The sequence below is a fragment of the Glycine soja genome, chromosome 1, assembly GCF_004193775.1.
Source record: "Glycine soja cultivar W05 chromosome 1, ASM419377v2, whole genome shotgun sequence".
Lineage (NCBI taxonomy): Eukaryota > Viridiplantae > Streptophyta > Magnoliopsida > Fabales > Fabaceae > Glycine > Glycine soja.
Genome location: NC_041002.1, coordinates 32,426,374 through 32,452,908, shown reverse-complemented (window position 1 = coordinate 32,452,908; position 26,535 = coordinate 32,426,374). Strand labels below are relative to the sequence as shown.

Below are 26,535 nucleotides of genomic sequence, written 5' to 3'. Positions count from 1 at the left end.
CAGAGCCTATTTAAAGCCTATTTTGTGCAGAATTAGGGTACAATGCCCAGGGCACAAAATTCTACAGCAGCCACAATGCCTATTTCGGGAAAAGAGCCCTGGAAGCAGCAAAGAGGAGCAGCTTGTGCATTGAAGCCTAGGTTTTGTCATTTGAGAGAGATTATTGAGTAGAGAGTAAGTGTGAGATGCTGAGAAGAGGAGGAGGAATCCCCCTTCTTGTGTAAGAAACTATCATTCTTTGCTTTTAATCTCATTTATTGTTAGGGTTTCTTTGTAATGGCTGGCTAAACACCTTAGTTGGGGATTTCTAATGAACAATTGATGTAAATACATAATATCTACTTGATTGTGTTTTCTGTGTTTAATGCTTCATTCAATGCTTAATGTTTGTATGCTTTTAGTCTGATCACCCATTTGTATGCACAGTTAGGTGACTTTAGCATTGGGAGATGTACTGTTGCCTTAGAACTTGATTAAGGCAGGATCGAAACTTAGTCTTACATGAGGGATCTACGGGTTTAGTTTTGGTTTTAATTATGCTGTTACAATAATGCTGTTTAGTTTAGGCCTAATCTTACATGAGGGATCTGAGGACGAAGCTTAGGCTAAATTAGGCTAAACTTTTGTAAGCTACTTGAGTTGAGTCTAGTCTTACATGAGGGATTTGCAGACGAAACTCAATTTAAGTTAGTCTTAACCTAAGAGGGCCGTCTAAATTGGGTGTAGTCTTAAATGAGGGATCTGCGGATGAAGCTTGGATATTCGGCCTGACGAGGGATCGAGGGTTTAGTAATTTAGGCTACAGCATAGAACACAAGAGCATGATTGATTAGAAAAATATATTTCCATGCATCAGCTTGTTTGTTAGAAAGACCCAACATATCTACCTACTGCTGTCATTTTATTTACCTTGCAATTTATAGTTTTAGCATACAAGTTTAGTTTATATTCTGCTTGAAATTATCACTTATACATGTTCTCTCAACAATGCTTCGATTCTGAACTTAATTCAGGCTAACATTAGTTCATTGTGTTCGATACTCGGATTCATCCGTTTTAATTTTAAATACTTGACGATCCTGTGCGCTTTTCGGTAAACCCCCATTGAAATTTACTTGAGACAAAAATGCACAAAAAGTAACAGGAATGGGGAGTGAGCAGAGACAATGACTAATTTAGTCAGGAGTCTCTGCTTTAATCAATTACCAAGTGGATTAATCGATTACTTCTCTCTTGTTCATTTGTTCAGAGGTGAACAAGAACACTTTAATCAATTACTTAGGTCATTTAATCGAATACATTGTTCTTGAGTTATTTTCCAGATGTTGGATGAACACTTTAATCGATTACTTAGATAATCTAATCAATTACTTTGTTAATATAATTGATTACGTTGTAGATTTAATTGATTACAGATGGTTAAAACTATTTTCTCTATAAACCACAGAGTCTGTGTCGTGGTCGACAGAGGAGCATAAACCGCAGAGTCTGGCGACAAGTGCAGATTTTTGATTCATGGCCAGTTCGGTTACCAAGTTAACCAAGGCATCTAGTTTACCTTCAAGCTTCTTAGTCTCACCTGATGAAGATGAATTCGTGGCTACTTCATGCACTCCTCTAATGACAATAGCATCATTTTTGGAACTAAATTGCTGGGAGTTGGAAGCCATCTTCTCAATTAAATTTTTGGCTTCAGCAGGGGTCATGTCTCCAAGGGCTCCACCACTGGCAGCATCTATCATACTTCTCTCCATGTTACTGAGTCCTTCATAAAAATATTGGAGAAGAAGCTGGACTGAAATCTGGTGGTGAGGGCAACTGGCACATAACTTTTTAAATCTCTCCCAGTATTCATACAGGCTCTCTCCACTGAGTTGTCTAATACCTGAAATATCTTTTCTAATGGCCGTGGTCCTGGAAGCAGGGAAATTTTTTTCTAAGAATACTCTTTTGAGGTCATCCCAGCTCGTGATAGACCTTGGAGTAAGGTAATATAGCTAGTTCTTTGCCACTCCCTCTAAAGAATGAGGAAAGGCCTTTAGAAATATGTGATCCTTCAGGACATCTGGTGGTTTCATGGTGGAGCAGACAATATGGAATTCTTTCAGATCCTTGTGTGGGTCTTCACCTGCAAGGCCATGAAACTTTAGAAGCAAATGGATCAGTCTAGTTTTAAGAACATATGGGACATCCTCATCAGGGTATTGGATGCACAAGCTTTCGTAGGTGAAATCAGGTGCAGCCATTTCTCTTAGAGTCCTCTCACGGGGTGGAGGTTAAGCCATGTTCTCAGAATGTACAAAATCAGAATGTTCAAAACTATAATGCTCAAAATCACCAATAACAGAATGCTCAGGATGCTCAAAAGGTACTAAATGATGTCTAAATAATCTATGAAATGTCCTATCATTCTCAGGATCAAAGGGTTGTAAGTCAGATGGATTGCCTCTAGTCATACACTAAATTCAGCATGCACAATTAGTTGCCTTCTTATGCAAGTAACAATGTAGATTTGAACTACCGCTACCCTCAAATGATATCCAAATGACTTGAAATTTTGTGAGCAACCTTATAAAATGATTAGAAGATAGCACAAAAAATTTCAAACAGAAATTCAAAGTCTAACTATAGAAGCTAAAAATGACAAGTTAAGAAAAATAAGAGAATAATATTTGGAAAATAAATTTTTTTGACAGAATTGCAATTTTTGGAAGAAGGAGACCTCAACCGGCCTATGGCATGCTGCCACGGCATGGGAAATGTTTTTCTACCCCAAATACATATATAATAATTGCGATTCTGATAACCGGAGCAAATGTTATGGCCGTTTGAAGTTTTGACAAAAATCAAATTTGCTACTTTTTTGCAACTTCAAATCTGACCAAACTAAGGGCTCCAGCTATTTTTCCCACAAAATATGGATCAAAAGAAGTGACCACAAAAAATCCCAATTAATCCAGCAAGAAAACAAGCATAAAAACAAACCAAAACTGCCCCACAAATATAAGCACATTCTCACAATTTGGAGCACCAAAAGATGAAGAAAATATACCAATGGGAAGCTAAAAACATCAAGGATTGGATACTTACTTGTTGGAGTGAATAATAACACCAAAAATGAAAGCAAAAGGCAACCGAGAGTGGCTTGAGGGAGCAAGAACCGCAAGCCTTCGTGTTCTTTCTTTTGAATGAGGGGGGGGGGGGGGAGTTTTTGGATGCCAAAACATTCCCCTCCCTCGTTTTTATAATTTGGGTGCAGGGGTTGCTCGCCCAGGCGAGCTCAGCTCACCCAGGCGAGCTAACCTGCCATTTTTTTTTTGAGGGGAACATTGACCATGTCTTCTCCTCCCTTACGGGTTAGCGTTTGCCTACTTGAACCTACTTAAATTAGAATTAGGTGTCGATTACTTATTTAAAACAAACAATAGTAAAAGAAACTGCGAATGCAAAGGATACTGGGCTACCTTGCAGCGATGTTCTCTGCTTGTTTAGCGCCGGGAAGGGGCAACGATCGGTCGATTGTGACCCTATCCCCACTTGCATCCGTCCCTATGTACCTGCAAGTAGGAAACAAAATCCGTGGCCAATCGTGTCTGGTCATCGTCTTACCTTGGTTGATTTCCGCAGTCAACTTGTCTTGACTTCTAACCGTGACCTAAGAAGGCCCTGCCCCTGTTACCACAAAATATGCATGTGTATGTGCATGTATGAATGTTCCTAATGCGATGACTTTCTTTTAGTGAGGGCTGGTTAGATTCAATTTTAAATAAGCGCTTGGGGCACCCCATACACCGAGCGAAGAGGGCTCAAGTTATAACAAATCTAAAACACAAGGTTTGAAAACAAAGGGAGGACTGAAACCTCGCCCATCTTTAAAGAAACGAGACAAATACAGTGAATGGGAATCCCTAGAGGAAACCAAAAAGAACGAGAACAACTCAGAAGTAAAAAACATGCAACGGTCCTCTCGATTGCCCCAGACTTCAAGCGTAATATCGTTTAACTACATCGGAGTTCACGGGCGAGGGCAGCTCCTCGTAATCCATGTTGGTGAGTATCAGAGCACCCCCAGAAAAAGCTCTTTTCACCACAAAAGGTCCTTCATAATTCGGGGCCCACTTGCCTCGACTATCCTTAACAGCGTGGGACATCTTTTTCAGCATGAGGTCCCCCTCGTTGAACTTGCGCGGACGTACCTTCTTGTCGAATGCGTTCTTTACTCTTTGTTGATACAGACGCCCATGGCTCATGGCTGTCAAACGCTTACCTTCAATGAGGTTGAGTTGGTCGTAGCGTGCTTGAGCCCATTCTGACTCTTCTAGGCCGGATTCTGCTATTATCCTCTGAGAAGGAACTTCCGCCTCAAACGGGAGTACTGCTTCCATCCCATAAACTAAGGAATACGGTGTTGCCCCAGTAGAAGTTCGTACCGAGGTTCTATATCCGTGCAGGGTGAAAGGCAACATCTCATGCCAATCTTTGTATGACACTGTCATCTTTTGAACAATCTTCTTAATATTCTTATTCGCAGCCTCTACAGCTCCATTCATCTTTGGCCGATAAGGGGTAGAGTTATGATGCTGGATCTTGAAGTCTTCGCACATCTCCTGCATCATCTTATTGTTCAGATTGGTGCCATTGTCAGTAATGATCTTCCTGGGGAGTCCGTATCGACAAATCAACTCCTTCTTTATGAATCTAACTACCACATTCCTTGTGACATTAGTATAAGAAGCTGCTTCGACCCATTTGGTGAAGTAATCTATCGCCACAAGAATGAAGTGGTGACCATTCGACGCTTTGGGTTCGATGGCCCCAATGACGTCTATTCCCCACATGGAAAAAGGCCAAGGGGCGGACATAACATTCAGAGGATGTGGCGGAACATTGACATTGTCCGCGTATGCCTGACATTTATGGCATTTCCTTACATGAGCGCAACAATCGCTTTCCATGGTGAGCCAATAATAACCGGCCCTAAGGATTTTTCTGGCCATAGCATGCCCATTGGCATGTGTCCCAAAGGAACCCTCGTGGATCTCCTCAATCATGAAGTTCGCATCTTTGGCATCTACGCATCGTAGGAGGGTCATGTCGTGGTTTCGTTTGTACAGGATGGTACCACTTACAAAGAAACCAGTAGCCAATCTCCTCAACGTCCTTTTGTCATTGTCAGAAATCCCTGGTGGGTATTCCTTGTTCTCGACATACTGCTTGATGTTGAAATACCACGGTTTCCTATCCCGCTCTTCCTCTATTGCATAACAATATGTCGGCCTGCCTTGAGATTTGAATTCGATGTACGGCAGATCCCCGTGTGGGGCAAGTTGAAACATGGATGCCAGGGTGGCTAATGCATCAGTCGTTTGATTTTCTTCCCGAGGTATGTGGTGGAAGGAAATGTGTCAAAGTACTTGGCTAACCTCAAGATGTGAGTTTGATAGGGTATCAACTTCGGATCCCTAGTTTCCCATTCTCCTTTTAACTGGCGTATCACCAAAGCTGAGTCTCCATACACCTTGAGTAGTTTTACATCAAAATCAATGGCCGCCTGAACCCCGAGGGCGCATGCTTCGTACTCAGCCATATTGTTGGTACAATCAAAACCTAGCCTAGCCGTGAAAGGAATACACTGATCATCCGGGGATACAAGGACTGCCCCTACTCCGTGGCCCAAAGCATTTGACGCCCCATCGAAGCAAACAATCCATTTGTCTATGTCCTCGTGCGTCCGCTTCTCTTCAAACAGGGCCATGATATCTTCATCCGGCAACTCGGGGTGCATTGGCCGATAATCCTGGAGGGGTTGCTGAGCCAAATAATCTGCTAAGGCACTTCCCTTTACCGCTTTTTGGGTGACGTAAACGATATCGAATTCAGATAATAGTACCTGCCACCTAGCGATTTGTCCCGTGAGGGCCGGTTTTTCAAAGATGTATTTCACGGGATCCATTTTGGAAATAAGCCACGTGGTATGGCTGAGCATATACTGCCTAAGCCGATGTGATGCCCATACCAGAGCACAACACGTCCTTTCCAACATTGAGTAATTCATCTCACATGCGGTGAACTTCTTGCTCAGATAGTAGATGGCTTGCTCCTTTTTCCCAGAATCATCATGCTGACCCAACACGCACCCCATAGACTCGTCCAACACGGTCATGTACAGGAAAAGAGGTCTTCCTGTTACAGGTGGCATGAGCACCGGGGGATTCGCGAGACTCTGTTTGATCTTCTCGAAGGCCTCTTGGCAGTCACTGTTCCATAGGACCGCCTGGTTCTTACGTAACAGCTTAAAAATGGGCTCACAGGTAGGGGTGAGCTGCGAGATAAATCTCGCGATATAATTCAACCTGCCTAAAAACCCCCGAACCTGCTTCTCCGTGCGTGGTTCTGGCATTTCAAGGATGGCCTTTACTTTCTCGGGATCTATCTCTATCCCTTTCTGACTTACGATAAATCCTAGCAGCTTCCCCGACTTCACCCCAAAGGTGCATTTGGTTGGGTTTAGTTTTAATTGGTATTTCCACAACCTTCCAAACAGCTTACGCATATTGACAAGGTGTTTGTCCTCAGTCCGAGACTTGGCAATCATGTCATCTACGTAGACCTCTATTTCCTTATGCATCATATCATGGAACAATGCCACCATGGCACGCTGAAAGGTTGCCCCCGCATTTTTCAACCCGAAGGCCATCACTTTATAGCAGAATGTCCCCCATAGGGTGACGAAAGTGGTCTTCTCTACATCCTCGGGTGCCATCTTTATTTGATTATACCCCGAGAAACCATCCATAAAAGAGAAAAGGGCGAATTTGGCTGTATTATCTACCAATATATCAATGTGTGGCAGGGGAAAATTGTCTTTAGGACTGGCTCGGTTCAAGTCCCGGTAGTCTACACACATTCGAACCTTGCCGTCCTTTTTCGGGACTGGGACAATGTTGGCCACCCACTCCGGGTACCGCGCCACAGCTAAGAAACCTGCATCAAACTGTTTCCTTACTTCTTCTTTAATTTTTAAGGACATCTCGGGTTTCATTCTTCGTAACTTTTGCTTAACCGGGGAAGACCCAGGATTCAAAGGCAACTTATGCTGCACAATGTCAGAATCCAGACCGGGCATGTCTTGATATGACCACGCAAAGACATCTTGATACTCTTGAAGAAGGGTTATCAAGCCTTGACGGATAGGCACGGTCATACCGGTTCCTACCTTTACTTCTTTCTTTTCCTCCGTGGTCCCCAAGTTTACCAATTCGGTTTCTTCTTGGTGAGGCTTCATTTCACGTTCTTCCTGAGCGACCAACCTCTCCAACTCTGGTGACAGGACGTCCTCTTCCTCTTCCTCGTTTATCGTTTGGCTTATATCTCGATCGAAATCGATTGTCAAACCCTCGTTGTTAGGATCCTCAAAGAATCAACCCTCATATCTATACCAAACAAGACAAAAGAAACAAAAACATGCAAAATGATATGAGAAAAGGTGGGACCGCAAGAACAGATGAAACAAGATCTCTTTGTTTATTTAATAAGGTAGGTTTCACAAAACAAAAGAGAAAGGAAATCTATAAGCTCTAATTACATTGAATCAGCGGTATAGACTTCTGACTGGCTTATCACGCGCCAGTTCCCCACTTGGGAATCGGGGTGGCATGGTTGCACAAAACTTGGTGGGTCTTGAGGGAACTCCTCTTCTATTGCTGCCACCTCCTCCTCGGACACCATTCTAGCACTGGTGAAACACTGGCTAATATGGCCGGGCCATACCCTATCCGCCCGAAATCTTGACGGCACGTTCCTCCTCCCCTGCATCCCGGGTTCATACCCTAATCCATACTTGTATGGATTTCCCTTGATATCGACCACGTCGGCATTCCAGAGGCAGTCCTTGCCTAGACCCATTTCGGGCTCAAATCCGTTCCTGAGCATAACACGCGCCACCATTATGGCCGCATTGGAGAGAGAAGGTAGCGACAGACTTGGTTCCACAGAGGTGCAGCTCACCACCACAAAGGATTGGAAAGCCGTTTCCAATGATTCTTTTGCCGCTTCTACGTATGGTGCGGAGGAGGGGCAGCTTACTAACATGTCATCTTCACCCGACACTATCACTAAAAGTCCACCCACTGCGAACTTCAATTTCTGGTGAAGCGTTGAAGGGACAACTCCCAGGGCATGAATCCACGGTCTTCCCAAGAGGCAGCTATAGGCGGGATTTATATCCATTACTTGAAACACCACGTTGCAAGTGTGGGGGCCTATCTGAATGGGAATGTCGATTTCCCACATCACTTCCCGCCGAGTACCATCAAAGGCTCGCACCACCATCGAGCTTGGTTTTAAACGTGATGCACTAAAAGGAAGCTTTTCCAAAGTGGCCTTCGGCATTACATTTAAGCTCGATCCATTGTCGATATGTACCTTTGCGACAACGTGGTCCATACATCTCACTGACACATGTAGAGCCTTGTTGTGTCCTCTCCCCTCAACGGGAATCTCTTCTTCCGCAAACGCGATATAATTGTTGGTGGTTATATGATTAACGATGCCTTTGAAACCCTCCACTGAGATATCATGCGCTACATGGGCATTGTTAAGGACCTTCATCAACAGCGCACGATGAGGCTCGGAGTTTATGAGTAGTTCAAGCAAAGAGATCCTTGCTAGAGTTTTATTCAGTTGCTCGATTACCTTAAACTCGCTTTGTTGGATGAGGCGGAGGAACTCATGGGCCTCTTCCAAAGTCACTATTTTTCCTTGAAGTCCCTCTTTCTTTTCGGCCCCTCTTACCACTGGAGGATCTACTTCTTTCGAGGGGGTGGCTATATCTGTAGGCTCTTGGACCATGGGCGCTTTCCCTTTAGAGGGCAATTCTGCCGGGTGAGGGGAAGCGAACACCCGACCACTGCAGGTTACGCCACTGAGGCCGGTGATGTTGGTTACCTTAGTTGATAGGGAGTCAACTTCGGTTCCAAGTCTTTCGCTGGACGCGGGAGGGGTATACTTCCACGGAACGGCCTTATTACTTTGATATGCAAAAGGTGTTGGCTTGGGTGCCATTCGGGGGTATATGGGTGTGGAGCCGGTCCCCTTCCTAGTAAAACATATCACTAGGGCCTTGGGGGTTAGAGGAACCTTCTTCTCTTCCGACTGCATGCAAATTTGTGGTTCTTCCCTCCCTCCTATGGACACTTCAAGCTGCCCGCAATCCATGAGCCGCTGAAGCAATTCTTCCACCATGGGACAGGTTTCCATGTCATGCGATTCCCCGAGGTGAAACAAACATTCATCCCTTTCGTCTCCACCTCGGGAGACCATGCACGCCGCTTGCAGTGATTGATAGATGAAGCGTCTAGAAGTAACCACCTCTCCTAACCTCTTTGCCCGCGATGGCCCGTCCTCTTCGACGGCGTTCACGCTAGCCCCTCCATGACTAGCTAGCGGGTTGGTTTTAACATTTGGGCCTTCCTCCTGAAACGCTAGCCAGCCGGCACTAATCAGGTGCTGCACTTTATACTTGAACGGGATGCAAGAGTCAATATTGTGTCCGGGAGCTCCACTATGGTACACACACTTTGCACCCGGGTCGTACCACTTGGGGTAGGGTGGCTGGAAGACCTTCCCGGGTATGGCCACCACCAAATGATTCTCCAATAATGAAGGCCAAAACTCGGAGTATGCCATGGGAATAGGGGAGAAGTTATCTTTCGGGGGCGGGTGCTGTGCATATTTTTAGCTTGCGCCAGGGGCTGTATTATTAATTGGTCGGGGAGCGACTGGAGCTGTGCGTTGGGCCGACGCTCTTTCTGCTGCGGGTGGTCCTTTTACTTGAGTCGGGAGAGAATTCTCGGCTCGGATTAAAAAATTTGGGGGATTGGGCTGGTATGAGCTTTGGATATTTTGGGGTACTTTCATCCACGTCGGGGCGGTGGTGACTGCGTGGGCGTCTCCTTCTTTTTTCCTCGCGCCCACTACTGGGGCTCTTCTGTTGTTGTTGGAAGCATATTCGAACTTGCCTTTCCATAATCCAGATTCAATCCTTTCTCCGGCGAAGACGAGATCCGCAAAGTTAGCTGGCATGTAGCCTATCAGCTTTTCATAGTAGAACGTGGGTAACGTATCTACCATAATTGTCATCATCTCCCTTTCCGTCATGGGCGGTACGACTTGGGCTGCAAGATCTCTCCATCTTTGGGCATATTCCTTAATGGACTCATGCTCTCGCTTAGTCATACTCTGAAGCTGGTTCCGATCGGGAGCCATGTCCGTATTGTACTGGTACTGCCTAATGAAGGCAGTTGCCAAGTCCTTCCATGATCGGATCTGGGAAGCTTCCAGATTGGTATACCATGCTACAGCTGCACCGGCCAAGCTGTCTTGAAAGAAATGGACCAACAATTTCTCGTCCGCAGAATACGCCCCCATCTTTCGGCAATACATCCGAAGATGCCCCTTCGGACATGTCGTCCCTTTGTACTTATCAAAGTCTGACACTTTGAACTTGGGAGGAATGACGATATTGGGCACGAGACATAAATCCGCTAAATCCGAGAATGGGTAATTGCCAAGGCCCTCGACTGCTCTTAACCTCTCTTCAAGCGCCTCTATCTTTCCCTTATCTTCCGTGAAGGGAATAGATTCTTTTACGGGTGTGGGTGAGGCCGGGATATGGCGGACTATGTTCGGTTGGGGTAGTTCATGTGGGGACAGATCTTTGAGGTGGAGCAGGGGGCTGAGATGGGTATCTCCTTCCTCATCGTCTTGCCCGGGATAGTCGTCATAAGGCGGGAGTTGCCCCTCAAAAGTAGGGGCTTGGCCTAAATCTTCCGGAGTGGCATGGGGAGTGAAGTCCGGAGGAAAGCCATAAGGATAAGCTTGCGGACTATACCTTCGACCAAACACGGCCGTGTTTCTGTCTCGGCCCAGATTTAAAGCGGGTTGCAGCACCGGCTCCGCTTCCCTAACCGTACTGGAGGCGGTTGCCGTGGCTTTGTCCTCTATGGTTTTCTAGAGTTTTAACATGACCTCCGAGATGGAAGCCATTTGATCTTTTAAGGCCGATAGATCGACCTTCATCTGTTCCTGCACGCCCTCTTCATTATCCATTTTTCTGGATCGAGTGTTATAGGGGTGCCTTGGTGTTTTCTTAGTTATGATGAATTTCCAAAAGAAATAAACAAAGGTGAGTATGCCACCAAAACATGAATATGCAAATGAATGATCGGTGCACTTGGATCCACCCAAAGGTTTTTAGGTAACGTAATGAGTCCAGAACTTCTCATTTTATAAAAAGAACAAAGCTTTCATCTAGCCAAGATTATACAAAGGTGTTATAAGAGAACCTAACGATTTCTAATTATATGGGCCATCAAATCTATCATGTGTTGACAGTAATTGATTAGCCCATGAATCTCCTCGGGGGCCGTACACACTTCGGCCATGGCTTTTGCTTTGGCTAAAAGACGCGGGAGGTCTTGACTTCCATTCAAGGTCAAGGCGAACCTATCCATCCACATAGTCGCTTCTTGATGCAATGCATCAATGACCCTCCCTCTTGCTTCTTTTTCAGCGTACACTTGTGCAAAATCCTCCACTAGCTTTTGTTCATGGGCCACAGACTGGTTCAACTCTTCCTTGTATTGCCCTATGATAGTTAGCATGCTTTGCTCCGTGGCTTCCAAGTGTTGAGCCAAACTCCTTTTGGACCTCGCGCAAGCAACTAACTCTTCTTTTAAGATCATACCATGCACCCGTGACCGATCTCTCTCCCTTCTTCGGAGCTTCAGCTCATTGTTACTACCCCAAAATGCTCATCGGAATTTCTCTCGGCCATATTCCTCCTTGCGGGCCCTTTTGGTTTCTTGTTCAAGGGCTTTTGCAGTGACCGTGTTTTCCTCTTGTAACTCGGTGCACTCCTTCCAGATGTGTGTAGCAGCTGCCTTGAACTTCTCCTTGGCGAGTCTTGCCTTCCCTAACTCTAATTTTAGAGCTCGGACTTCTTCATCTTCCTCCGGAGCTTCGAAGTCCTCCTCATCGATAACTTTCAACTTGGAGAGCCAATCTAACCCCCGCGTGTGAATTCGTAGCCATCCATGATAACCTCCGATGACGCCATTACGGATGCCCCTAAGCTCCTTGTCTTTCCTCAACGGACTTCTCCACGCCTTGTGGACTCTTTGTATTGCCTTGAGACTTTGTGCGCCTAGATTCCTCACAAGGAAAGGCGAGAGACTTTCTTCGGTTGGCGCTCCCCTCATGGGGTACCCTAGTTGTCTTATGGAGAGTGCGGGATTATAATTAATACACCCCTAGTCCCTATTAATGGAACATTAGGGTAGTCCCCACACGAGAAAAGAACTCCTTCCTTACCTTCCTTCCAACGAGGAAACCAATTGATCGCGCTGCCCCCTATCCCAGCCAAATGTTGGTCCCAATCGACTCTTCCTTTTTCGGCGCACGAGCGATAGCTTTGAAGCGGACACGGGTGTCTCGTGTCTTGTTGGAATAGGTGTCAAATCAACCACACACAGAGAGTGGGTAAACAACAGACAATTCGTGCACTGTTTTTCTCACACCTCCGGTCAAAGGTGTTAAACAAATCTACCAAGATGGCCACCACTGGACTTTCCTTGCTATGGTGATATGCGAGGAAAGCATCAATGGCGGCTAAGTCTACCAAACTGTCAACGTTCAGAAAGAGGACAACCCCAAAAATCAGCAAAGCTAAAATATCCGCAAACGGGCCCCACTTCTCTTGGCTCGCCATACCCCTTGCCTTGCCTTCCAAGTATTTCCGTGGCAGGCCCACTACTCCATTGCGAGTTTGTTTCATGCGATCCAACTCTTTTGCTGAATCTCCAATCACAGCTGCAATCTTGCTCAAGGAAGGAAGAAAGCCGGAGAAAAGATACGGTTTTCTCCCCCCAAGAGGGCATCGTAATATTTCCTCAAACTCTTCAATAGTTGGAACCATTTGGAAGTCCCTAAACGTGAAACACCTCAATGGCTGGTCATAGTATTGGGCGAGGGATACGACAGCTTCCGTAAATACCTCCGCTGCGGCCAAATCTAGAATCTTCCCGTACACTTTGCGGAAGGCTTGCCTTTGGAGAGGTCGCATCAATCGTCCTAATTCCTTGAGGCTAGTGACATTTAGACTTTTAACCTTGACTTGATAAAACCTTTTGCCATTTTGATTTGTCCCCATCATTTACCTAAAAAAGGGGTGGATCAAGACTCCGACATGAATGATGCGATGCGTATGCATGAAACGGAAAGAAAACAAGAAAGAGGGGTAATTCATACATACGAGACCGTAGAGACCCAATTTTAATGCTATGTTTTGGGCATGATGGCGCCTCAACGTAGCATTAAAAAGGTTACGTATTACTCTAAAGAAACCAAACATCACTAGCAAAAACTATAAACCAAAAATGCATGAGAACGAATGGCACAGGAGCGTGTTTGCTCTTTGCCCCTATTTGGGAACCTATAGGACAATATCTAGGGGTCTCTAATAACTACTTCCCAACAATTTATAACTCACACGGCCGTTCTCTAGAGGTATCATCACTCAAGATAATAATATTGTGGCGGTATGGAATACCAGCGACAACACATTATAAAGAGAGAAAGCTCTAGATGAGGTTTCACTATTATCAAGCAAGTCGGAGACCTAGCATGATGATAGATTCACCTCCACTCCTTAAATTCCCATGAACCCGGGTATAGGGCCCCTTTTTTTTTACTCAAACCCGTGGGTGCTTAGAATGCAGTGTAAAGAATGCAAAATATACAACAATTATTTACATTTTACACAGTTCAACAAATGCACCCGCGAAGTTTCACAAATCCACAATTCCTTAAAATAGGCCTAACTCACAAAAATAATCCCCAGTGGAGTCACCAACTGTCGCAACGTGCCCTTCGCGGGCGAGCGAGGGCGAGGCTCATGGGTGCGCTTTCCAAAGGAGGAAAGATGCGCGGAGTCGCCACCAACGTTTATTTGTGGAAAACGTCGGAAAAAACCGAAGGAAACCGGTCAAAATGAAAATTCTAAGTTCGGGAGTTGTATTTACGCTTGAGGAAGGTATTAGCACCTCTCACGTTTGTCTCAAAGGACAACAACCTATTTTTTAGATTTGTGGAAATTGTGTTACCTTAACTTTTATTTCTTTTTATTTTTTGAGGTCGACAAAAGCGGGGCTTTTGCTCCTACGTACCCTCATTTGGAGAGGAAATCAGACTTACGAAGTTCTTTCTTAAGCGTGAATCAAGCGATTCTTTTTACTTGAAAGGTGATCATTTTAAGGCGTTGGACCTTAAAAATGATCCATTTTACTTGGTAAGAAACTGAAATGATAAATTTTCAAAACCCTATTTTTGTGGACGAGCTTGACTAGGCGAGTTGATTTTAGCCTTAGTTTCTCTTTAGTTATTAGTCAATTCAATTAAGAATGAGAAATCCCAAAGAGAAAACGTCTGATTGTTTTTTTTTCGCTTTATTTTACTAAAAGGAATTTTTTGATTATTATATTATTATTTTACCTCTTTTTTGATTTCCAACGTGGTTACGGCACGACCGAACGGTCGGAATTCATTTTAATCGAAATTAACGGATGATACAATTCAAACGATCGGTGGAAATTTATTTTATTTTTAGATTAGGCGAGAAATGACTTAAATAAATGGCTTAAGCACGTCAAAAGGGGGTATAAAAAGCAAATGAAAACGAGAATAAAAATACATGAAACAAAATGTGGACCACCACGGGTACATAGAATGAATTCAAAAGCTCGGTTTGAAGTACTTACCCGTTGAAGACTGAAGAAAACGAAGAACGAACGATGAATATTTGAAGAACGATCGAGAATCTTCGCATAATTACTCACGGAAACGTTACGGAAGCGCCTCGGCTTGGATTTTCTTCACGGAAACAATTTTCCTCAGCAAATTTAAGAGAATACGAAATGCCAAGAAGGCTGAACCCTTTTCTTCTTCACTCCTCCCCCTATTTATGGCAAAATAGGGGAGGAGCTTGCCACCCAGCTCGCCCAGGCGAGCAAGGTTGCTTCCTCCAGAAGCAACAGATTGCTATTTGTACCCCCTTTTTACTAAATGCACCCCTTCTATTTTTTTGGTAATTCTTTTTTCGTAACGTTACGAAACTTTACGAATTTCGTAACGATACTTATTTTCCTTCCGCAAGGTTATGAATCCTTACGGAATATATATTTACTCTTTTTTAGCTTTCGAAGAAGTTACTGAAACTCACGGATTATGCAAAAACACCTCTTTTCGATTTCCGCCACATCACGGAATTTCACGGATTGCGCTAGCCTGCTTCCTTTTGATTTCTGACACGTCTCGGGACTTCATTTTTTGTGCAACAAAGGACGCCAAGTAATCTCAAAGCGGCTAACCAAAGGTTGCATGTCATCAAGTAATAATCCCCGGACGAAATTAGGGTATGACACTCCTGAGGATCAGGAAAAGACCACATTCACCTACCCCTTCAGCACTTTTGCCTATAGGAGGATGCCTTTCGGCCTATGCAATGCCCCTGGTACCTTCCAGCGATGCATGATTAGTATTTTTAGTGACTTTTTATAAAATTGCATAGAGATGTTTATGGATGATTTCACTGTATATGGATCCTTATTTGATGTTTGTTTGAATAGATGCACTGAAACTAAACTTGTTCTAAATTTTGAAAAATGTCATTTTATGGTTGAGCAAGGTATAGTTTTAGGCCACATTATTTCCAATAAGGGCATTGAAGTAGTTCCTGCAAAAATTTCTGTTATTTCACAATTGCCTTACCCCTCTTGTGTGCGAGAGGTGCGATCTTTTCTTGGTCATGCAGGATTCTGTAGGCGCTTTATAAGAGATTTTAGCAAAGTAGCCTTTCCACTATCCAACTTGTTGCAAAAGGAGGTGGAGTTTGACTTTAATGATAAATGCAAAGAGGCTTTTGATTGCCTCAAAAGAGCACTGACTACCACCCCCATCATCCAGGCACCCGACTGGACAACCTCTTTTGAGCTTATGTGCGATGCATCAAATTATGCATTGGGGGCTGTCCTTGCTCAGAAAATTGATAAATTGCCTAGGGTGATATATTATGCTTCTAGGACTTTAGATGTTGCCTAAGAGAATTATACTATTACTGAGAAAGAGCTACTAGCCATAGTTTTTGCTCTTGAAAAATTTCGTTCTTATTTGCTTGGTGCTCTCATTATTGTTTATACTGACCTTGCAGCTTTAAAGAACTTGTTGTAGAAGGCTGATTCAAAGCCTAGGCTGATCCGATGGATGCTCTGGCTCCAAGAATTTGACTTGGAGATCCGTGATAGGAGCGGAGCACAAAATTTAGTTACTGATCATTTGAGTCGGATTGAACATGTGTCTGATGAGGACTCACCCATTCGGGATGATTTCCCGGATGATCATTTATTTTCTCCTATTTCTTAACCCTTTTTGCACCATTTTAAATACTGATTAGTCTTGTCAAATTTATTAGGTAGTTTTATTATTTGGGTCCATTCAGCTAATTTGATGTTTTTAATCTAATTTCAGGAATTAATGAAGCATTGGGCTTGAATTTAGCATTGGGCTTGGACTTGAAGAGGGCAGACTAATTTATTCTACAAAATTAGATCTTGTCTTATCTTATCTTATCTAGATATTATTTAGATTTGATCTCATCTAGATATTATTTCATCTAGATCTTATCTTATCTAGATTTGATTTGATTTTACTTATAGGCTTGGATTTAAAACATATTTGTAAGCTTTGGGGCTGAAAAAACTATATAACAGCACCAAGGTTCTAGTTTAGCTCTCTCTCTTTCTCTCTCTCCTCTCTCTCTCTTCTATTTTTCGTTTTTAGTTTTAGTCTCCTCTCTCTCTTTTATTTTCGTTTTTTTACAATTCCAGTTCAGACTTTTAGTTTTATCAATAAAATTTCGTTGTCTATTTGATTAATGGAAGGCTAAGTCCGTAGCGTTGTTTTCTCTTGAGGATCAAGCACAGTTCTCTTTGAGGTTCTATTATTACTGTTAAATTCTGTTCAGTTTTTCCTCTTCACTAATTACTCTGAATTTGTTGCTATTAATTCATGCATGCTTAGTGCTTGATTAATTGTCTCTGCGCTTAATTTACGTTCATGCTTAATGATTGTTTATGAGTAATTGGTGTGTGTGATGCTTAATCACATAATGAATGCTTTATGTTAAATTTCACTTCGTAATTTAATTTAGGGTTGGATTAAGTGGTTGAACTGATAAAGGATAAATTCTCGCAACCTAGGATAAGAGACTTGCTTGTGAACCAAGGGGAAGCAACATATTTTAATTATGATAATTTCTAATTCAATTTTACTCGCTGTTTAATTTACAAAAGCAAACAACCCTCCCCCCCAATTTGTTACTATTTCCTATCATACAATGCTCAATGGAATGCCCTGGATCCCCTCCATGATAAGCACATGTTGCATTCGAGTTATATCCTCAGGAAAATGGAGGTTAAGGAATCTTTGCTGGGATTATGGCTACCATTACATTATTGAGTAGATATGGGACTAAGTTGGCATACGACACCGGAATTGGGGTGAATTCTACAGCCTTCTTTTCTGGAAAATTCCTTTCCTGCTTGGTGTTTTGGTTTGTATTAAGGGTGGTGTTTGGCCTCGGATATGCAGTGTTAGTCGATGAATACAACTAACTTTTGTGTATAAAACCTGTGTATATTGTATCAAACTTTCCCAATTTATAGTTGTTTTGTAATACTATAAGTACTTTTTGTTAAATATAGGTAATAGATAAATTATACATTTGTTTTGTGCGTTTAATAATCAAATTCTCTCAATTTCAGGTTAAATAGGCAACTTTGGCAAAGTGTTGTTTTTCACTCTTTCGCTAAGCCAAGCTGCTGGCTTAGTGAGAATTCGCTAAGCGCAACCTTCAGTGGCTAAGCGCGAGGAAGAATCCAGAAGAAGATGAGCTGTCAAGTTCGCTAAGCGCACTGCTCCAGGTCATCAAGCGCACTGCTTCAGCTCATCCACTAATCGAAACAAGCACGCTAAGCCAGAATCCACTTATGCGCGCTAAGCGATCCAGATCTACACTAAGCGCACGAGCACGAACAAGGCCACCTATTTAAGCCTGAAATCAGATTTGCAAAGGGAGTTTGGCATTTTTCTTGAAGAAGTCTCTGCATGCACGAGAGTCTGGCCTTAGCTTGAAGCTTTTGCATGTTTAGGAAGTTCTAGAGAGAGAAAGGTTCAAGTTCCAGAGAGTTTTGAGAGATTTTGTTGTGTGAAGATCTGCAGAGAAGCGAGTTCGAAGCGGAAGCCATTCTGAGAGCTTGAGATGAGTTTGTGAGTGATTGTGAGATCCTAGAGGTGAAGGAGACATCCTCACCACTTGTGTTTTTTTAGTCTTTCATCTTGTTCTTCTCTTTATTGTAAAAGAGGTTTTCGGACTATGGACAGCTAAATCCTATGTTGGATCTTCCCTGTAGGTACCTGATGTAAATATATTTCTATCTATGTAATGATGCTATGTGTGTTCTTTGTGCTATCTGCTTTTCATTCCAGTGTGCTTTTACCTTGATCACGTAGATGCATGCTTTGTTAGGGTCATTCAACAGTGGGAACTGGTCTGATTCTAAAGTCCTTGATAGTACGGGACTAAGTTGTTGTGCTATCAAGAGGGAGCGGGGTACGAGAACTTAGTTGTGTATGTTTGTCTTAATGCGGTCTTGGTAGAGTTTAGTCTTACAAGAGGAATCTGCGGATGAGGCTTGATCAGGACTAGGCTAGGCTATCATGAGGAATTGGGGTTGTCGCAACCTACCCTTCGGCGGGAGGACAACGCGAGGGCTCACGGGAGCGTCTTCCAAGAAAGGAAAATGCGCGGAGTCGCCACCAATGTTTATTCGAAGAAAACGTCAGAAAAAATTGGAAAGGTGCGGTCTACGAACTTTAATCGTGAAAGGTTCGGGAGTTGTTTTTACGCACGGGGAAGGTATTAGCACCCCACGCGTCCGTCACAAAGGACGACAGCCTTTAACCAAGCGTGGAATATCATGTCTTCGATTTGTTTTATTTTCCCTTTCTTACGTTTTTATGTCTTTTTATGCCTTTTGTATTTTTTTATCTTTTTGTGGTCGACAAGGGTGTTTCCCTTGCTCCTACGTATTCCTCAATTGCGATAAGGAAATCAGACCTACGTAGTTCTTTGAGAACTAAACGTTGGTTAAGTTGTTTTGATCTTTTTTCGCAAGATCGATTTTAACCGCACAAAAGTCGTTTAAGGTGTTGGACCATTTAAACGATCTTTTGATTCTTTTGAAAGGAGAGAAACGTTAAGGTGTTGGACTATTAATGATCTCTTTGTTTTTTGAAAGGAGAGAAACGTTAAGGCATTGGACCATTAACGATCTCTTGGTTTTTGAAAGGAGAGAAACATTAAGGCATTGGACCATTAACGATGTCTTGGGGTGGTCGACAAAAGCGGGGCTTTTGCTCCTACGTATCCTCATTTGCGATGAGGAAATCAGACATATGTAGTTCTTGCAAAAGCGGTAAAGTTACATGTTGATTTCATGCTTTTGAATGATCCATGTTAACCGATAAAAGCAAAGAGGACCGTTTAAGGCGTTGGACCTTAAAACGGTTTTTAGTGATTTTTGCGGACAAAGCTTGATTTGTGAGTTGATTTTAGCCTTAGTTTCACTTTGGTTATTAGTCAATTGATCCAAGGAAACTTCCAAAGAAAAACGTCCGATCGATTTTTTTGATTATTTTATTCAAAGATATTTTGATTATTTTATTATTATTTTTTTCAAGATATTTTGATTATTTTATTATTATTTTGCCCTTTTTTGGTTTAACCGTGGTTACAGTGTAAACGATCAGTTAGATTTTGTTTTAACAGTGATTAAACGAGATTACAACGCAAATGATCGGTTGAAATTCATTTTATCATTTATTAGACGAGACAACGACTTAAACGATCAGTTAAAGCTCATTAAAAACAGAAGAAAAGAAAACCGAAATTGAACGAAATGAATATGAAAGCTAAAAAAACAAGAAATGAATTGAAAGTCTCAAATTCGAAAACTTACTCGTTAAAGTACGAAGAACGAACGAAGAACGGATGAAGAACGACGGAAAACCTTCACGGAAATGTCTCGGAAGCGTTATGGAAGCACCTCGACTGAAATGCATAGCCAAGGGGGTTAGGGATCTTTGGAATAGCCTCCCTTCTTCCTTAAGAAACCCAGCTTCCAAAATATTCTGGAAGGCCTAAATTCGAAAATTTGAAAAATGCTATTTGCACCCCCATTTTGATAAGTTCACTCCCCCTCTTTCGTAATTTACGGAAAAGTTATGGAAGCATATAGGACTTGATTTTCTTTTTTTTCCTCTTCCCTTTCAGCAATATCAACTGAAATATGCTTACCCAAGATTTTTGGAAATTTTACGGAAGCATTACGGAAGTCCCGAAAGCCATTTTTTAACACAACAGGGGAGGTGGTTGCTGCCCAGCTTGCCCAGGCGAGCTAGGTTACTTCCACCTTAAGCAAGGAAATGCCCAGAATCCTCTAGAAGCGCCTAGATTTGATAATTTCTATTTGTACCCCCATTTTACTAAATACACCCCTTTTTTGTGTTTTTTTATTGATTTCTTTTCGAAACGTTGTGAAACTTTATGGATTATGCAACGATGCTTGTTTTTCCTTCTGGAATGTTGTGGGACTTTACGGATTGTGCAAAAATGCTTCCTTTTGACTTCTAGAACGTTGCAGAACTTCACAGATTACCTAACGATGGGTGTAGAGTACCTCGAGGCAGTCAAGCGAAGATTGCATGCCACAAAACAATGGTCCCCGGATGAAATTAGGGTATGATAGTTGCCCCTCTTTACTTATCTTTTATTGGAGATAAAAGCGAAGTAAATATAAGACACTAATTTCGTTCGAGCGGAACATTATTCGGCCAGTCAATATCCCGACCAGCGGAACCTGTCATTCAAAAAGAAAGAAAAGGCATCAAAAGTGTCAACAAAACTTCAGTGTCTTTGAAGCGATAAAGCGGGACAACCACGACACTTCCCTATGCCATCGAACTTGATCGTCCCTGCCCATTAGAGAAGAATCTCGTGCGTCGTCGGGTTTGAATGTCGTCGGACGACAAAAGCAAAAACCTGCAAAAATTTTGACAATAATCAGAATCGAACGACCAACATCATTTGGAGACTGTCAAATTCGTTCCCTTCGGTTGACGAAAGGTGCGGATGACCATGCAGTACCCCCGCATGTCATCGGACTTGCTGTCTCTAGATGACGAAAGGTACAGAAGACGGCGTTAGTCTCTGCACGTCAACGAGCTCATTTGCCCCTGGTTGACGAAAGGTGCAGAGGATGACGTTAGTCCCTGCACGTCAACGGGCTTGTTTGCCCCTGGTTGACGAAAGGTGGAGATAACCATACGGTACCCCCACATGTCATCGAACTTGCCGTCTCTAGATGACCAAAGGTGCAGAAGATGGCGTTAGTCTCTGCACGTCAACAGGCTCGCTTCCCCCAAGGTTGATGAAAGGTGTAGAGGATGACGTTAGTCCTTGCGCGTTAACAGGCTTGTTTGCCCCTGGTTGACGAAAGGTGCGGATAACCATACAGTACCCCCGCATGTCATCGGACTTGCCGTCTCGGGATGACAAAAGGTGCGGATAACCATACGGTACCCCCGCATGTCATCGGGCTCGTCGCCTCGGGATGACAAAAGGTGCAGAAGACGACGTAAGTCTTTGTGCGTCAACGGGCTCGTTTGCCCTTGGTTGACGAAAGATGTAAGAGACGACGTTAGTCTCTGCACGTCAACGGGCTCGTTCGCCCCTGGTTGACAAAAGATGCGGATAACCATACGGTACCACCGCATGTCATCGGGCTTGCCGCCTCAGGATGACGAAAGATGCGTATAACCATACGGTACCCCCGCATGTCATCGGACTTGCCATCTCGGGATGACAAAAGGTGCGGATAACCATACGGTACCCCCGCATGTCATCAGGCTCGTCGCCTCGGGATGACAAAAGGTGCAGAAGATGATGTAAGTCTCTGCACGTCAACGGACTCGTTTGCCCCTTGTTGACGAAAGATGCAGGAGACGACGTTAGTCTCTGCGCGTCAACGGACTCGTTCACCCCTGGTTGACAAAAGATGCAAATAACCATACGGTACCCCTGCATGTCATCGGGCTTGCCGCCTCAGGATGACGAAAGGTGCGTATAACCATACGATACCCCCGCATGTCATCGGGCTTGCCGCCTCGGAATGACCAAGGTGCGGATAACCATACGGTACCTCCGCATGTCATCGGGCTCGTCGCCTCGGGATGACAAAAGGTGCAGAAGACGATGTAAGTCTCTGCACGTCAACGGGCTTGTTTGCTCCTGATTGACGAAAGGTGCAGGAGACGACGTTAGTCCCTGTATGTCAACGGGCTCGTTCGCCCCTAGTTGACAAAAGATGCGGATAGCCATACGGTACCCCCGCATCTCATCAGGCTTGCCGCCTCAGGATGACGAAAGGTGCCGATAACCAGATGGTACCCCCACATGTCATTGGGCTTGCCGCCTCGGGATGAAGAAAGGTGCGAATAACCATACGGTACCCCGCATGTCATCGGGCTCGTTGCCTCGGGATGACAAAAGGTGCAGAAGACGACGTAATTCTCTGTGCGTCAATGGGCTTGTTTGCTCCTGGTTGACGAAAGGTGTAGGAGATGATGTTAGTCTCTGCGTGCTACTGGACTCTGAGTCTGACGGATAGCAAAAGAGTGTGTGTGGGTTACCGTATAGGGCGTCTCTACGTGCCAACGGACTCATGGGTCACGATAGCGAAAGGTGGGGCGGTTGACAAAAGCGGGGCTTTTGCTCCTACGTATCCTCAATCGCGATGAGGAATTCAGACCAACGTAGTTCTTGCTTTTGTGATGTGTGAGACTAAAATAGTCTCTACCGGGAGATGCTGACATCTCTAGAAAGGGTGCAGATGACCACATTGGCCTTTGCTTGTCAATCGAACTTGGGGTCTCCGAATGACGAGGTGTGGATAACCGTAAGGTGTCTCCGCATGCTACTGAACTCTTGAGTCATGATAGCAAAAGGTGGGGCGGTCGACAAAAGCTACGTAGTTCTTTCTTGTGAGACTAAAATAGTCTCGGTGTTCTTTAACTAAAATGCGAACGTGCTTTAGTAAAGAAGCAAAACTTCCAACTGATCAGAGCAAAATATGATTTTTTCCTTCTTTTTTTTATGAAAAACAATGTGTTTATCGGGGAAGGAGAGTATGCTGATAAAATTTTCTCATAACCACAAATGAGACTTTGGATGTTAGCGTTTCGTTTCTAAACGACCATTTAGAGGAAACACCGGGTCCAATTGAAATAGAAGAAAATCACTCAAAGTGTAATAATCTCACACAGGTAAGTGTTTCATCCTAGTTCTGAACCATAGATATGTCATGACTTGATTTTTCAAATCATTTCCTATCAAATCAAAGATTACACGCGTGATCATGGATCAATAGGACTTTTTCGAGAATGGTGTTTCGGTGAGGAATTTGGCTCTGAGTGTTTTGGCCTTTTCCTTTTCCGTTTTTGTTTAGTGCAGGGCGAAAAAGTCACCGACGCACAAGATTTTGGTTGGCAATCTAAGGGAGAGGAACACTTCAGGTTGTGGTTTCCTTTCTTTCCTTATTTGGTGGTGACAATTCTGTATTGTTCAGATATTGTCTGGTCCAAAGACCTTTCTGTATATTTTGTTTTCTTCCGATCTTTGATCGGAAATTTTCTTCTTTTTTTGCTTTCTTCCAATCTTGATTGGGAATTTTCTTCTTTTGCTTTCTTCCGATCTTTGGTCGGGAACTTTTTTTTCTTTGTTTTCTTCCGAGGGCAAGGATGGGCATTCTCACTCTGGGTCAAGGTTTATGGTAAGTTGGAATTTTGGCTCAAGGCTTGTAGAACAGCAGGACATGATATATGTCAGGGTGTGGGTTTGGCTAGCGGTTCGGGAATAAAGGGGATGTCCCACATTATTTCCATGACACACATGCAACAATGATGATTTGAAAATTTTATGCAAAACTGGTCATGCACGCACCCATGTGGACACTCAAGCATCAAGTTTTCATGGTCATGTGACACTAGGGCTCAGGATTCGTTTTTTCCTATTTAAGTCAACCCAGTGTTTCCAAAACATGTTCTTTTATCAATTCATGCATTCATCCGAGTCTATTTTGGGCGTTCGGGAAAATTTTCAAAGCATTCACCCTTCAGGTGTATACACATTTTTTTTCAAAAATTGGTGTTATGATCAGTGAATCTTTTCCAAAGAAAAGTTGGAAGTTAATTCTTTTCAAAAGCATGCTGACTTTTCAGTCGAAAGATATATTTTTTGTTCTTGTTTGGTTTTGTTTTTTTTTTCATGAGGTATTTTGCTACCTAAATATATATATATATATATATATATATATATATATATATATATATATATATATATATATATTTGTGAGGTATTTTTGCTATATACATGCGTATCCAAGGTATCTTGCTTGTTAGTGTTTAGCTCTACTGAGCTTTAAAAGATTGGCTAAGATTTTGTTAAAACATAAGCACTTAGACAATGAAGGAAAGCTGGAGTTGCTGCACATGATGTCCAACGTTATGTCAGGGAATGAGATCGGGCTGCACAATGCACAAGGCAAGATAAAATGTCAAATGAAGAATTGAAGTTGCAGGATCCACGATGTCGGATACAATGTCCTGACATCCTGCCCGAGAATACTGAAGTTGCTGTACAATGCAAGATAAAAGACAAGTGCAGAAGTGAAGCTGCAGGATCCACGATGTCGGATACAATGTCCTGACATCCTGCCCGAGAATACTGGAGTTGCTGTACAATGCAAGATAAGAGTCAAGTGCAGAAGTGAAGCTGCAGGATCCACGATGTCGGACACGATGTCCTGACATCCGGCCCGAAAATACTGGACATATAAATCTGTTATATCTTTAACAGATTATTGTGCAGTTAGCAAGAGATTAGAAGATCTATCTTTAGGAACGAATTACAAGATCATTAAAGTTCGAATTTCAAAGTAGAAGAGTTCGTTCAGGGATTAAAGATTAAAGATTAAAGATTCAAACTAAAAGATCAAAAGTTATCTTTTAGTTCTTTAACTGCAGATTTTTCAGAAGAAGATAGATCTCCTCCAGCATCAAGAACTTGCAGCCCAGAATCGTACACGGCTATATAATCATGGAGGCTGCACGAGTTCTGTACCAAGTCCGGGATCGAAGAGTTAGTTTGTGAGTTTTTGGGACTTGAGTCTTTTGTGAGCCACCTTGATGGTACCCTAACATCAAGTGTTGGACCTATGTGTGTAGAGTTGATCTCTTGTGTCTAGAGTTGATCTCTAGTGTGTAGAGTTGATCTCTTTTGTTCAGAGTTGATCTCTGGTGTGTCTTTGACTTAATTGTAAACACGGGAGTGTGAGTGAGAGGGAGTGAGCGGAGGTTCTCATATCTAAGAGTGGCTCTTAGGTAGAGATCGCACGGGTAGTGGTTAGGTGAGAAGGTTGTAAACAGGGGCTGTTAGACCTTGAACTAACACTATTGAGAGTGGATTTCCTCCCTGGCTTGGAGCCCCCAGATGTAGGTGAGGTTGCACCGAACTGGGTAAACAATTCTCTTGTGTTATTTACTTGTTTAATCTGTTCATACGGACACATATAATCTGCATGTTCTGAAGCGTGATGTCGTGACATCCTGTACGACATCTGTCCCCTGGTATCAGAATTTCAATTATCAAGTGTTGGACCTATGTGTGTAGAGTTGATCTCTTGTGTCTAGAGTTGATCTCTAGTGTGTAGAGTTGATCTCTTTTGTTCAGAGTTGATCTCTGGTGTGTCTTTGACTTAATTGTAAACACGGGAGTGTGAGTGAGAGGGAGTGAGCGGAGGTTCTCATATCTAAGAGTGGCTCTTAGGTAGAGATCGCACGGGTAGTGGTTAGGTGAGAAGGTTGTAAACAGGGGCTGTTAGACCTTGAACTAACACTATTGAGAGTGGATTTCCTCCCTGGCTTGGAGCCCCCAGATGTAGGTGAGGTTGCACCGAACTGGGTAAACAATTCTCTTGTGTTATTTACTTGTTTAATCTGTTCATACGGACACATATAATCTGCATGTTCTGAAGCGTGATGTCGTGACATCCTGTACGACATCTGTCCCCTGGTATCAGAATTTCAATTGGTATCAGAGCCAACACTCGAAATCACAGAGTGAGATCTAGGGAGATAAATTCTGATGAACATGGAGAAAGAAGGCGGACCAGTGAACAGACCACCAATTCTCGATGGAAGCAACTATGAATACTGGAAAGCAAGAATGGTGGCCTTCCTCAAATCACTGGATAGCAGAACCTGGAAAGCTGTCATCAAAGGCTGGGAACATCCCAAGATGCTGGA

General features: G+C 43.3%; 1 non-coding gene across 1 annotated transcript; it reads left to right on the top strand.

Moving 5' to 3' along the window:
- Positions 1 to 1,800: 1,800 nt before the first annotated feature.
- LOC114368800 lies at positions 1,801 to 1,907 on the top strand. Its single transcript, XR_003657421.1, has one exon. It is a non-coding gene; the product is annotated as a small nucleolar RNA R71 (small nucleolar RNA).
- The last annotated feature ends 24,628 nt before the right edge of the window (positions 1,908 to 26,535 follow it).